The 13,449-nt window shown below is 42.2% G+C and overlaps 1 long non-coding RNA gene across 1 annotated transcript; it reads left to right on the top strand.

Moving 5' to 3' along the window:
* The first annotated feature begins 6,608 nt into the window (after nt 1-6,608).
* On the top strand, nt 6,609-10,452 carry LOC120755241 (uncharacterized). The gene is made up of 4 exons (XR_005701692.1): nt 6,609-6,759; nt 6,942-7,102; nt 7,358-8,051; nt 8,979-10,452. It is a non-coding gene; the product is annotated as an uncharacterized LOC120755241 (long non-coding RNA).
* Nucleotides 10,453-13,449: the final 2,997 nt, after the last annotated feature.

Here is a 13,449-nt window from a genome sequence, read left to right as displayed (position 1 = left end):
TTGTTTTTTTTTCCTTCAAGTTTGTCTGTCGTTTTTAAACTCCTAGCTCACAGCAGAGGTAGGCTGCTTCATAAGGTAGTAACACTGTTTTATAAAAACTCTGCAAGGTGGAGTTTTCTCCATGATCTTCTGCTTCAGGGATATATTGCGTTTTCCTCAGGCAGACCTTTTTCCTTTTTCCTTTTCCGTTTTCCTTTCCCAACAGAAGCCCATCCATGCTTTTTCTCATAGCCAGCCAAGAAAACATCATTAACTCTCTGCTTTCATCACAGGAGTCCCTGTGCCACCACACAGTAAGAGTGTAACTGAGAGAGATTTCAGCTAAGCTTAAAATCAGCTGCTGTGTGAGAGAGGGAGTTCAATTAGCTCTGAACTTCATAGCCAGACTACAGAATCCAGGCTAGCCCTTCTGAGCAATGGTTTTTAGGTTGGTCACTGTGATCTTGGACAGTTCCTACTTCAGGAAATTATTTTTCTTCCCATTGCATTTTCTATCTTTTTTTCTTTTTTTAATTTTTTTTTTGTTTGTTTGTTTGGCTGGTTGGTTGGGCTTTTTCTGGTTTGGTTTAAGCTGCTTGCTAATAGAAAATTCAACAAGAATAGGCAAATACAAGCTACCAGCCAGAGAATTCAATAAGTCAGAGCCAGGTAGCTGCCATGCAGTCTCTGTCTTCCAGGCTGAGTGATCACCCAATACTGCAGCACATTTCAGGGACATATACATTTACTCCTCTGTACAAGTCCTTTTATCTGTCTTTCCTCTGCAGTGTCTGAACAGTTTCCTGTAATGCATTAAGAAATATGAATATTATACATCACCTCTATGGTTCTCTTTCTCATATCCATGTAGGTGAGGAGAGAAATATATTAATGTTAATGATTGCTTTAACTTCCTTAATACTTATACTGCTTCCAGCTTTTCTGAGCAGGGCCTCTTTCTTACTGGTAAGAACATTTGTGCTTAAAGCTCTTTCTGATTTTAAAATGTATTACAGCAAGTGACAGTCTGCATTTCAAGGGAGCTGTAGCAATGGATTTGGTCACCTGTCTAAAGCAGCATAAATTAGGTGTGCCCGGGGTGTGTGAGGGGCTTTTCAAGACAGTGGCACCCAAAGGATTCTTCGGGGTGGGGTGGCAGAGCTTGGCTGTCTCTGTGCCCCAGCACCATGGCAGGGATGCTGTCCAGAGCCCTCTGTCTGTCTGGACCCCAGTCCTGCAGTGCTCACCTCCTGAGCAGCCCCCCCTAGTTATTTGTTATGGATGTGCAAAGCCCAGTGGGGAAGATCCAGGGACTGAGGGTCTCACTGCGGTGTCAGTGTGTCCAGGTTGTTCCCCTCCAGCTGTTTTCCAGTGCTTCAGAGCAATGAGTTTCTTCTCATCTGATCTCTGGAGGTAATCTCTGACTCCTCCAGTCAGTGCAGAGATATTTCATCATTCATTGCAGTTTATATTCACTGTTAGCATATATTAACCAGCACAGGAACATTTTCTTACCACAGAATTATGGACAGATGGTTGAGGCACTCATTATACATTCCTGTACAATTTGCTGCAAAAGAAAAAGTCTGAATGCAACTTTTCCATACTTGTGATTAGAAAACATCTTCATCTTGGTGCTCCAAGGTCCTTCAGTCATCCATGGTGCAGGACCAGTGCCTGGTGCAGGCAGGGATGGCCCAGGGCCACAGATTTGGATTTTCCCACCACCCAGATGGGAGTTAGTGCCCCCCAAATGATGCTCCCCTAAAATCCTGATGCACAGCAGCACAGCCACCCATGGCTGCTCCCTTAACAGACATCAGTGGAGCTGGCACACCCCACCCCTGTATCCCTCCCATCTACTCACTCTCCATTCAGCATTTCTTTTCCAGCTGTCCCTGAGCCTACAGACATCCTCTCCTCTAAGCTGCTGTTCCCTCTTCAGAAATACATTTTGGAAATCTGTATCATGATGTAAAACAAAAAATCCCCTTTTAGGACTTATCTTTCTCCTAACACAGTTTCCAGTTGTTTGTAGTCTTTGTTTAATGTCATCTTTTCAATTTAAATGCTCTTATTCCAAGATAAGAAAAACAATTCCCTGACTTGCATTTCTTTTATCTGTCCTAATTAGTTTTTTAATTAATTCATAACTCCAAAAGCCTTCATTTATTTCATGTTTCAATTTAACTTGCGAGCTGCCATAATCAGATTAGTTATCAGACCCATTTTGAAAATATTTCTCCTCACAGGAAGCTGGGAAAACTCGTACAAAACTGCCTCTGCAAATCTAAGAAGCTTACGGTTCCTGCTTTGTTCCTCCCAGCCTAACATTCAAGTTCACATCCATCTGATGTGAACTTACTTACAAGGATGATTCTTTCCCCCAGCAACAGCTCTGTTATTATTAGTTATTTGCACTGCAGTGCTTGGAAAGGATTCAAAGGAGCAGGGATCTGGGTTACACGGAGCCACACGGTGCCTCCTGGGCACAGCTATCCACTGCCTCCTCTTTCCCGAATTACCACTCTCCCTGCAATGCCCAAGTGTTCTGCTCCTCAGGAGGATAAGTGACATCTCATGGGTGTACTTGGGAAGCAGTCCATTAAAAAGTACAGGCAGCTGCAGATCAAAAAGGCTGTGATCAAGCAGAAGCAGATAGCAGGGAGTTGTTTCCTTCTCCGAAACATTTCCATGGCACCGCTCTAACTCGGGGGAGCACCACACTTTGGAAAAGCACTTAAATATTGCTGGTCTTTGAATATCGGCTCGGTGCCACTGAAGCCCCTGAAAGATAGGCATCCTCAAGAACATCTTGAACAAAGACAGACTTATCATGTGATTACACTCCGTAGCCAATCTGGGATCTGGGGAATGCAACCCAAAAAGTAGAAAGTCATTGTCATGGCCGATTTGCAGAGCACCACATTGCCTGCACCAATCACACAGCAACACTAAAATTTCTTATCCAACTAATACTGCCAGTCTTGCCAGTTCTGCGCTGAAAATGGAGAAATTATACAACATTTCCTACAGCATCCCTTCTAATCTTTCTTCTGTATCCTGTATTCTTTGTCATGCTGATATTTACAACAGTTTACTAAAAATCCTGATAAACACTGTCCCATTATTGTGCTCTCCTTCAAGTATTACCTGATGCCACAAAGCACTCCTTCGGAAGAGTCTAAATACTCCAAAGGTTCACACCACACTTGATGTCTCTATACCTTAGATTTCTTTAAAGATCATATAGCCTACTGGTTTCTTTCACATATGTGAAGAGACAGGAAAATGTTGAGAAATTACATAGATTAGGAACTTTTTCCTTCATGCTTTGAACTTCTTCGTTCACACATTAAGCAATTGAGAGGGTCACAATATAGCAACTTCAGCACACGCATTGAAAGTGCAAATATTTTAATTCCTTGAACACATCGACCCCATAAAGACTTCAGAATTTAACTAAACACTTACTACTCTACCCCCAGAAAGCCCTGTAGTGTCTGGCCAAGGCTGATCCAATTATTGAAATATGGACACAAATAGAGAGTAATAATACCCACAATGACATGTTCTACTAAGGACAAGTTTAGTTGGATAAAGGCTGCTGCATGAGAATTTTACCAAGGCTCAAAATTTCTTGCATACAGATGAAGAAAATCTTGAAAAAGATAGCTATAAAATTTAAAATAAATATAATTACTCATCTATTTGTGTAACCCTGAAGCTTCTCTTGCTTTTAAAATCATTCAGAGGAAATCTAAGTGGTATGACATGACAATACAGTTTAAATAATTCACTCACATTAATCAATATTAATTTATTCTTATAGCAAGAAATATGTGTTATCAACATTTCATCTTTAGTCATCAACATTAAAACCAGCTCTCATGATGAGATAAAATTGAATGTGCTTATTCTCACTAAAAAATGTATTGCTTCTATTATGTTATTTAATCAGCTTTCAATGAATTCACAGTATTTGCATGTTTGCACATTAAACACTTGTACTGATGAACTGCAGATTCACTGGTGAAACTGCTAATTGTGCAACTGCATAAAGATTACTTTTAAAAAGGCAGAAGGATATTTCTTCTTTTAAAAACATTCTGCACATGCTCTCATGTAAAACATTGCAGCAGCTGGAAGTACCCAGATTCAGATGTGTGTGTGAGCTGACTGGGAAATAATTTTCCATTAATTTTCAAATAACTTCTGGATGCCACGAGTGGTGTGATGCTCAATGTCATGTTTTCCTTGGGATTTTCCTGACAACTAAAACTCGTTCATAATTCATCTGCTTATAAAATCCATCTGAGGAACACGTCAGAGGAGGGGACACAGCTGTACCTGCCATGCTGCGGTGCACAGGCATCGCAGCACGGTCTGAGTCTGTCCCCTTAAAAAAACTCCACATCTTTGGGTGGCTGCAAAACAGCCTTAAAATGGTTATTGGGAAGGGCTGAACACTGCCAGCACTTCAGTTCTGCCTCAGCATGCTCAGCCACCAGACAGGGGTGCAAAAGCGAGGTCTGAGTTCGGGCTCCAGAGCTGCTCTGGCTCCAGCCTGCAGCCCAGCCAGACTGGGATCCATTTCCAGGAGTCACAGTCTCACCTCTGAGCTCACATGCAGTGTTGGGACTGCGTGCCATCCTCATCCCTCCCACCCACACAGCCCCTTTCTGCTGGCCAGGAGAATGAAGGTTTAGCAAGACAGAAACCAAACCTGCAAGTAGAGCAGCTTGAGGGCTTTAACACATTTACAGTCGTCTCCTGCTGTGCAGTTTGTGTGACACTTGGGTTTCTCCCCTCGGAGGGACGTTGAAATGCCAGGCAGAGGTGCAGCAGCTGCAGATGAACATGTGCAAAAAGAGGCTTTGGTCAATTTTTTCACTACAAGAGCTATTATAAAGTTCCTAAATCATCACCTTGCTTGAATATCACTTACACTAACATACATAAAGGAAAAATGAAGATGTATTAAATGATCATTATCTATAAAAGCCATCACGGAGTGATATAGGCCCAGACTGGGCACACCAGCCAGGCGAAGCAATGCTATGTTTGGTTTGTGTTATAGATAACCTCTTATGGGATGAAGGAGGTGACAGTTAAGAGATGTGTAACCTCTCAGCACTGTGCCCACATTTGTGTTATTGTCTCTCACAAACACCTGCTGCCTGCAGTGTGGGAGCAGCGGGTGTCAGCAGAGCTGGTGCACCAAGATGTTGCACTCAGTTGCCTTCAGCAGTGCCTTAATGCTTTCCTAAGCATTTTGCTTGAAGGATTGAATACTTCCCATCATCTCCTTTTGCTACATACCCCTCTGTCTGACACTTAAATAATGAAAGTGTGCTCTTCCTATTTTGGTGTCTCGTCCTGACAGCTGCAGGGAAAGAGCAGTCAGTCAGTATTTGACAGGAATGAAAGAGAGAAAACAGGCTGAGCTTTGTCTGTGCGGTAAGTTTCAAAGGCAATCCCATAAACTCTCGTCAGCAGTGCTAGAGTCTAACAATACCAGCAGCTGGAAATGCTCATCCTTTTGCAAAAGTCCCTAGCTCCAGCTGCAGTTCCCACCACACCACATCAGAAGAACACAGGAATTGTGTGACTGGCCACACATCCCTGTGCTGTAGGGCTAGGGGTGAGCCTGAAGTGAAAACCAAGTGAAAACTTTCAGGGTGAAAAAGAAAGCACCCTGTAATTGGGTCTCCCCTTCTCTGATCCCACCAGCCCCAAGCGTGGCCACCATGCTGCCCACAGCCATTGAAATCCTGATGGCCTGGGGGGGCTGCCCAGGGAAGGCAAATTCAGACACAGCAGGAAAAACTTCAGGGTCTTGGCAGCCTGGATAACAGAGAGTGGAAATATTCATTTGCCAAATCCACTGAGAGGCAACTAGCACTTCACTGTTTAAATATTTCTGAAGCTCGGATTAGTCTGACTCCCAGACTAAATTTCCTGAGCTCTGAAGATGGTTTTAATATTGATTCTTTTTGTATTCTCCCATGTCAATTACTACTTGCAACTGCATGGAAATCTTCCAGGAATTTTGTAAACAATTGTTGGTTTGAAAATACCTGAGATATTTTATCCACAGAGATGCCCCTTATACTGAAAGAAATGAGAACCTTGCACTAAACACTTGGGAAATATTCATTATTCATACAATCAACACCCAGACTTGGTCTCTGTTTATGTACTTTTCTGTCAAAAACTTTTCCACTACTCTTACGAATATCAGAGCCTGTCTTTTTGGTGCTGAAGTTTCATGTCCTTACTGAAATTCAAGCTTCCAGCAGCTTGGAGCCCCCCTGCACCAGAACTGAGTATTAAATCTATGCTGAGCTCAAAAAGCAGTTGGTGTCAATTTGAAATATTTAATCCCTTTCCCCAGGTCCCTTGCGTAGTTATCCACATAAAATAAATGTGCAAGCCTGATGCTTTATTTCTCACAAAATGATTTTCCCCCATGCAGGAAAATTTTTACCCATGTGAAAATTTATATTCTGGAGCTTCTTAACGTGGGTGCTTAGGCAGAGACACCTGCACCCTCAGCTGCTTCAGAGAGCAGAGCATAAAGCACTTAAAGCAGCGCTAACAAGCACTGAGGCTCTGCCTTGCTTGGGGCATTTTAGAGCACTTGGGTAGAATTGTAGTTGCAGCTGACCCCATGTAATACACAGAAAAAGATCATTCCCCCTGAAAGCATCTCTGACTCTCTGCTGACTGCAGAGATCCCAGTGCAATTACCTTCCTAACCTGGATGCCTCAAGCAAGGTAAATCCATACTCCTTTTGTGTTGTCTTAGCACTAAAATCCCTTGAATTGCTGCTGATTTGCCTTCACCTTCACCCTCTTCCCCTGTGTTGCTGCATGTCTGCAGAAGGCATCTGGTCCTTCCCCTTCAGTCCTCTAAAAACTAAACTCTTCATTGATATCACTTGTCTCTGACCTTCCAGAACAACAACAACAGCAAAACAACAACAGCAACAACAAAAGGAAAAGTGGATTTCCAATTCAGACTGGATAGAATAAGTAGCTACAAATACTTTTTCTATGAATGACAAAGAATGACAGTAGAGAGCACCAAAATACGTCTTTGAGATGTTCCCTAACTGGAGTGAGTTATAAATTAAAATGCGCAATAAAAATTTTATAGCAGTTAGTGATTTCATTTTGGAAAACCTGCTAGGAAAAGAGTTAATGGCATAATAAATTCTCTTTTTTTTGGTGAGAAATGCTTATTTGGGGGGTTTAAGGTTTGACAATTTCTTGTAAATCTAATCAGCCAGCTAGCAATTAATTACATTAAATTGCTTCATGTCTTTCATGCTGTACCAAGGCAGAGCACTGAATGTTCAGGTTTCTCTTGCAGGGTGGTTCACATCAGCTGTGTGAACACAGAAGAAAGCATTCCGAAATGTGTTGAATAGCTATCAGCAGAAACTCAGGGCAAGGGATCAGAGGGCACAAGATTTCTACCAGCATGGTTGGAAGACTCTTAATTTCACTCTGGATTCTAAAGTGTATCTTTAGCATTTCATTTTAACTCCAAGGAAGAAGCAGGAAATTTGGGTCTGACGTGTCTCAAATCAGCACTCAAAGCCCCTGACATACTGTGTTTTCATCTATTACGCTTTTGATCCTTGAAGAGACTGAAATCTGTTTGAACCAAATGATTTTTCAGCATTTTGGATGACACTACAATTTTTTAGCCACAAATTCAGTTCAAATGAGGAGCGAGGAAGTGCCAAAAATGTCAAAGCCAGGGAGCTGGAGATGGCTTTGGTACTTTCATTAATTTGGATCCGAGGTGATATACAGGACCACAGGACACAAAAAAATAGTTTGTGCTTGAAATAAACATTGAAAAGATAAGTGAGATAACCAGAGCTCAAACACAAAATTCAAAGCGTCCATTTCCTTTATACACCTCCCCTTCAGAGTTTTGCTTGAAAACTGAACTCAACCAGAGTTTAATGGCAAGAGATGATGGGAAGCTGCATCAGTAGCTGGCAGCCCGAAGAGAAAATTCATAGCACCCCTGCACAAGAAAGGAAGCAGAGCTGGTGAGACTTAAAATTTCTATTTGTCCATTATAATACTTTTTCTAAGTTATTCCATATCTCTAAGAAAAATTAATGTGCTACAGTGGGTTTATTTAAACCTCAGTGGAGTTTGAAGTTATTTGGACTTGTCTTTGAGCAATTTCATCTATTGCTCTTCTTGTCTCCAATCAGCAGACACATAAGCCAAAATCCTGTTACAAAATCAAGTAGCTTTTCATCTCAAAATGTTAATTATCACAAAGTCTTTGTGAAGCTGATAAGCATCACTGCCCTCCATTCCTCAAAGGAGACAGACGGCAGCAAAGCAGCTTTCCTGAAACCACAGAGAAACCATCCCAGAGCCAGAAATGTGATTTAATTTCTGTGCTTTTCTAAACTGAGCAGTGGCAGGGATGAGGGCCTTCATGATGAGTGTCACTGGACACTATGTCAGCAAACACTTTAAATCACTCTTTTGAAAGACTGCTGAAGTGAAAAAACATCCTCATGGCAGAGCCACCCCCAGGAACATGCCCCATGCAATTCCATAGATACTTAGCTCAGGCAAAACTCTCCAGGCTCACTTCCCAGCAGGCATATGTGGAGGTAACAGATCAATCCAAGGCAGAAACTGTAGGAAAATGTCAGTTATAATATGAGTCCAAGAAAGGCACTGCAGATCTTCACCTCTGCACATGATCGAACATCACACATGTGAGGGAGCATGAATCCTGTGCTCCCCACACACATTTGGTCTCAGTCTTTCTCTCCCAGCTGGAACAAACCCTGTTCTCATCACAGCAGTTCCCTTTACCTCCTATCTGATGTATTTGCTGGGATTCTTATTAGGCCATGGAGAAAAGACATCAGAATAGATGAATTCCATTTTTCAGGAGCTCTTTGGAAGAACTAGCCCTTAACCATAATTTGTTTTCTTCAATTAAACAGGTTTGTGACATTTGGTGCAGCCTGGGTGTTCCTCAGGAGAGAGCCTTTATCTGCCTGACCACAGGAACTTGTGCAACGAGCTCCATATCCTTGGCCAAGGATTTTCACGTTTCACCACAATATAAATCCTGCTCTAAGCATAAAGTACATCACTTTTATCAGAAGTCTCTCACTTCAAAGGGAAACTGCAGTGGAACAGAGTATTAAACAGATCCATGGGGCTCATAAGCATTTATAAGCCTCCTAAAAGCAAAACTCTTACAGTTCATCTTCTCAGCTAAAAAAAGACTGTTTTAACTTCTTTTTTTCTTTACAGTGAATTACAGCAATGTCTGTGAGCTGTTCGAAGCTCACGGTGAAGATAATTCAGGGATCTTGGTCACTCCCACGCACAGCCCAGCACAAAGGGCACCCAAAGCAGCAGCATCCTCCCACAGGTGGCTCCCCCAGCCCTTTGCCCAGCTCAGTGTCCCCCAAAAGTGCCCTCCCCCAGCCCAAACCTCAGCACTGCCCAACACAGAGGGCAGGGAGTCACTGAACCCCAACCTTCGTGCTGTCCCCACCGCTACCAGGCAGCCTCCTGGGCACAGGACATGGAGCTGGGAGATTTGACTGCTTGTGGGCTTTCCACAGTGCTTATTTATGGGGTAATTAATGGCAGGCACTAATTGTCACTCTGCCGCCGCTGTGAAATGCCAGGTGTTGTTCCTGTAGCACAAGCTGTGTAAGGTTGGCAAAGCCAGATAGTCAGGGCCAAACACAACCAAAACCCATCACACGGCACAACAGGCACATAGTGAGGCATCACACACTCCCTCGTTCCTTATTCCCTTGGTTTTTGTATTTTCCTTCAAAAAATGAGTAAAATTAGGCTTTTAAAAATTTCTCTTAGAAGTGAGGAATTTGATAGCAAAGAATGTGTTTGCATGCAAAACTCAGGGTATTTATTCCTTCGAAAATAATGTGTGAAAACTTCCACTCAATTAGTGCTGCCAGTGCAAATTGCTTTCACTAGAAATGATGTGATGAAATCTTATAGAGTAGGTGGGAGCACCATTACCAAATGCCCAGAAGGAAACCAGATGAAGGATTTTTTTATTTTGTCTACTGAGAATTGACCATGATTATAATTGAATAACCTTTTTTTAAAAGAGGTACAGAGTAAAGTTTTCATGACCTTAATTGCTTCACATAACTTCCCACATCACATGCTATTGTTGTTCATATCCTAAGTGTCACTTGATATTCATGACAATTCATAAAGACTATCATTTGTGATAATTGATGCCATTAATATACAATCTTTGAAGGCCTTTTTGTAATCATTAGCTAAACCATACAGGATGTAAAATCAATGATCTGAACTATGTCATTAATAATAATAAGTTATGTGTGAGTGAGTTTTTCCCAAAAATACAAATTCTTCAGATTATTTAATTTCCGTTATCACCCTAGACAAACAATAACCTTGACATAAGCCAAAGTTTCCATATGACCCAAGACATTTATTTAATGCCATCTCCTTTTTTCCTTTAGTTGGAGAAAGGTTGAAATTATTTTCTATGCACCATGTAAAAACATTAGTCCCAGATAAATTAAGATTTCACAGTGGAAATGCTGAGGGCCAAATCTGCTCAAATGTAATTACTTAAATAAAGTGTCTTGAGTACTGAAAAAAATCCTGTGATCTGAGACAGAATGAAACCAGTAAAACTTTGCTGCTAACTTCATGAATTTTCCTCGTTTTCCTCTCCTTTCCATAAAAGTCTAGAGGACTTTGCACCCTGCCTGCTGTTCCCTGCAGAAGGTGCAAACATCAAGGGAAAATAGTATAAAGGAAATCATGCAATATCATCATTTTTGTACTGTCTCTTCTAATACCTTTTCTCTCATAAACTCAACCACAGATGAGCTTTACCTGTTGTCCATACTCTCACTTGGCAGGGAGGAAAGAGATCACCGCAGCCACCAGGTTTAACTCCAGGTGCTGACAGTGGGAAGAGGACTTCTCCTTCCCAGGGCTGTACATGGGTCTCACAGTGGTGGAACACCACAAATGCTGCCCAAAGCAGCACCAAAAGGCAGCCAAGGCCATCACACCTCCTAAATGCCCCTCATGAGCAGTCTTACCTCAGCTCTGCAGCTGATTCAGAGCTTCTTGTTTAAACAGAAACATCAGCCATTTTTATCCAGCTGAGAGAATGGATGGACCCAGAAGGCAGAGGTTTCCTGGCTAAATACCGCCTGGAGGCATAAAAAGGAGCTGTAAGTGCTGTTTTCTCCTGTGAACTCCGAGCTGGAGCCTGTAGAGCTTTCCTGACCTCAGTCACGCGGGTATTTTAGATTCCAGCTGATGAGTGCAGTGTATCATGGATGCACCCAGAGCAAGCAGCAAGCAGCAGGCACTCCAAGCCAGAACAGCTCCCAGCTCCTGGGCAGGCACAGCAGGGGAGGAAATGGAAGTTTCACCCTGAGGAGCAGCAAGCAGCAGCTACAGGGCATGAGCCTGGGAGAGGCTTTCTCCGGGAGACACGCTGGGGAAAGGTGACCTGTCCTGGAGTGAGACCTCCCTGGGCAACCTCCTGCCCTCTCCCTGCCCACTCAGGGCTGGAACCATCACCCCAGCCCTTGTGGGAGGCAGCAGGAAGGAAAGCAGCTCTGAGAAAGCAAAGGGAAAACTGTGACTCTGCCCTTTCTTCGCAGGAGGTGCTAACATGCCCCAGTCATACGTGCAGAGCATTCTTGGCTGTCATTTTATCCCTTCCATACATTACTTGCAGATCCCAAGCTCTGATTTCTAATGCCTCTTCTCCTCTTGACTGAAAACTCTCCAGAATGACAGCTTTACAAGAAAGATGCTGCTGAAGACAAGATCTGACTGACAACATCTTTACAAATGAGGGGCTGTCAGGCAGAATGCATCTTGATTTGTGGGTTTGCGGAGAAAAATGTTTAAAATGGTTACTCCTAAACTCAGCAGATTTGCAACAAAGAAATTAAAATACATTAAATCCCAGCAAAGTTTAGTGCCATTTTATGAGAACTACTTTAAAGAATATTACCTCATTACGTAAATAAGAGTTTGCTGTTTAAGACTGAATAATTACCAGTGGCAAAAGCAGCAATGCCTGAAAAATCACTGACATCAACACCAGTGACAAAGAGTGTCTGCTTTTGCCTTCAGAGGAATACACCAGCAAAGCCCATTTTTGTTGTTCAGTTGTTTCAGAATACTAAAATATGTCCAAGGAAGCTTTTTTTTGAAGAAACTCAGTTTCTCAACAGAAAGTTTGCATTTCAGAGCAGTTTCTAATGAAAGAAATGGTTGCTCATGGAAATCCAGTCTGTCGCTGGCCTCTGCCATGGGTTTATTAAATCACCAGGGGCACGGATTTCTCTTTGCAGTTTCCTACCCACTAACTATTACATTTCCCCTGCCTCGTGTCCCCCTAGGGAAGCTCCTTGGGTTTCACGTGCATGCCCAGAGGTGGACACTCTCCAGCACAGGGTGACAGAGGGAGGCTGAGGCTGAAATTGGGGTGTTTGCATTTCCATGTTTCATTTCCTTCAGCATGGTGCAGAGTTCCTGTTTCCATCAGAGATCAAGATAACTTTGATCAGGCTATTTTTATTTTGTAATGCATTTTTTCACTGCTGCATGATACCCTTCTTCTTGCCTTGAACCGAACCACAATGAGTTATCTCCCTGTTTTCAATCATCAACTCTTTGGGGAAAAAGAAAACAAGGCAATCACACTGCAGGGACAAGAGCATTTTTTTATATATAAAGGTCTTTTGGATGTTTTTCAGCGAGGCTGGTTTTATTCTCATCCCTTAGTGAGAACCAGAGGAACATTCTCAGGAGACTGAATTGGCATTTGGGCACCTATCAAATTTGGCTTTCACTAAAACTCATTTCCTTGCAGTCTCCTTGAATTAATTCTGGTGGCTGACACATGACTGTCCTGGCTCACTACAAAGTCCATTTCAAACCTCATAGAAACTGCATTCCTGGATCTTTCTTGAAAGCATAATTGTGTTCATTCTAAATTTAATTATTTTAATTGCCATCCAAAATAACTTTCTTTCATTACACTCATGTAAAGCTTATCATTTCCCCCCTCCTACAGTCGCTAACCAACTTGCATAAAAGAAAATACATTAAATTGATTTTCTTCCATAGGAAATACATCATGGAATGGAGAGGATTGATTTCCCTCCATAGGAAACAAGACATAAATGTTTTTAATCCAGGTGCTGCATTCAGTTACCATGTAGAGTATGAAAAACTGTGCCATAAAAATGAAATTAAATGCATAATAGCATTGGAAAATCTTCCCTCATATTATCTTAAAGTATCCATTTTTTTGGCAGGACACGAAATAAACCTTAAAGCGTTACCAACACCCATGGATTTTCCAGTGGGTTCTAGTACTTATTTGTGCACCTTTCTGGGATGCTCTTTGGAAAG

Source organism: Hirundo rustica, chromosome 7 (assembly GCF_015227805.2).
Source record: "Hirundo rustica isolate bHirRus1 chromosome 7, bHirRus1.pri.v3, whole genome shotgun sequence".
Lineage (NCBI taxonomy): Eukaryota > Metazoa > Chordata > Aves > Passeriformes > Hirundinidae > Hirundo > Hirundo rustica.
This window is presented reverse-complemented; position numbering and strand designations above follow the sequence as displayed.